Raw genomic sequence first — 1,885 nt, 5'->3', positions numbered from 1 at the left:
TTAAGAACAGAAAGCACTTCACTTTTAAACAAACAATAACTTCCATTACACCAGCAATCCAGTTCACTATATATCAGCTGTGCCGATTCTGCCCATGAGAAAGGAACAAATAATACAATGTGGCTGTAGGGCATAACACCTTGGCAACGCTGGGATGCATTGCTAGTGTGTGTGTGTAGCATGGGTTGGACGATTTGACTGAGGACTGGCAAACCAGAAGGCTGCACCAGGCTCCAATCTGATCTGGCAGAGTTTCTACAGCTGGATGCCGTTCCTAACGCCAACCACTCCGAGAGTGTAGTGGGTGCTTTTACATTCCACCGGCACAAGGGCCAGTCACACGGTACTGGCAATGGCCATGCTCAAAAAGGTGTTTTTTATGTGCCACCTGCATGGGAGCCAGTCCAGTGGCACTGGCAACGACCTCGCTCGAATGATTTTCTAAACATGCCACCAGCACAAGTGCTAGAAGGCAACGCTGGTAAAGATTATATATATATATATATATATATATATATATATATGTATATATAAAATTTAATTAGAAGATATGTTAACCTTGCAGAGGGATTGTTACATCCAGGGAAATACTAGTTCAATACCTAGTATTGTTGGGGAATGAAATTCCCTTAAAATAATAGGTATATATTAAGTTTATATAATTCATTTCCAGTTAAATGAAGAAAAGAAAATGGAGAGTAGGAAGTTTACAATTATCTATTATCAACAAATTGGTCATGCTTACTTCTTACTGCCATTTCAATTAATACTCAATAATTCAAATACAAATTTGTACATTAAATTTGAATTTATGTGATATGAACATAATTTCATCAGAGATAGAGAGATGTACCTTGAGATGTTATATGCAGACCTATCAGTTCATTTCCTTGTTGCTATCCTATTTTTTGGGGTATTTAGCAATATTTGTTGCTGTCCTATCTTCAGGGTATTTTTCTTGCTAAACATGTCTGGCAATTGAAAGAAAATGATACCCATCCTTTCAAAATTAGCTGGACAATTTTGGAGAAAGCAGAACCATATAAGCATGGAGCATATAGGTGCCCAATGAGGTGCAATTTGTGCCTGACTGAGAAACTTTCCATCCTATTTCAGGATATATACGCACAGAACCAAAGACAGGAACTTTTAAATTCCTGCAGAACGAGGTATAAAATGTCAAATAAAAATATACCACACACAGATAATGTTTGACTTTCATATTTGAATTTGGCCTTTTCACCTAAATACATGCCTCATTTTGTATTACAATTCTGGTACATTTTTCACCTTCACATTTTACATATATCTTTCAACTTTCAAGAAAACCTTTAACTGTTTACAAATTTAAATTCAAATTTTGCCAAGGTCAAATTTTAACTCATTTTCATATTTAAATTTTAAATTTATATTTTTAAAAATTTATATTACACTTAATTATATCACATTAATTTATTGCACCTTTTTCTTATTTTAATATTTAATACACCAGACAGTTTTTAATGTATTCATATGCATATATAGGTTATGGTGTATATATGTATATATGTGTATTTGTATATTTGTATGCATGTATACATGTATGTTACTATTATATATATGTATGTATTTATGTGGGTATGCATGTCTGTTTTAAATGTGTGGAGTGACAAGCTTACAGAAGAGTTTTAATGTATTGATCAATAGTTAGATACTTTCTGGGAACACCATCTTTCAAATCATTGTCTCTCTCTCTCTCTCTCTTTCTATTTTTCTCTTTCTCTTTCCTTTCTCTCACCACTTTTTATTTCTAATTCTTTTTCATTTTCTAACTTGCAACAACTAAATTGTGCATTTAGACTATATGCACAGTGACGTATGATGTGTGTGTGTGTGTATATATATA

The sequence above is a fragment of the Octopus bimaculoides genome, chromosome 1 (genome assembly GCF_001194135.2).
Source record: "Octopus bimaculoides isolate UCB-OBI-ISO-001 chromosome 1, ASM119413v2, whole genome shotgun sequence".
Taxonomy (NCBI): Eukaryota; Metazoa; Mollusca; class Cephalopoda; order Octopoda; family Octopodidae; genus Octopus; species Octopus bimaculoides.
Note: the sequence above shows the minus strand (reverse complement) of the source record.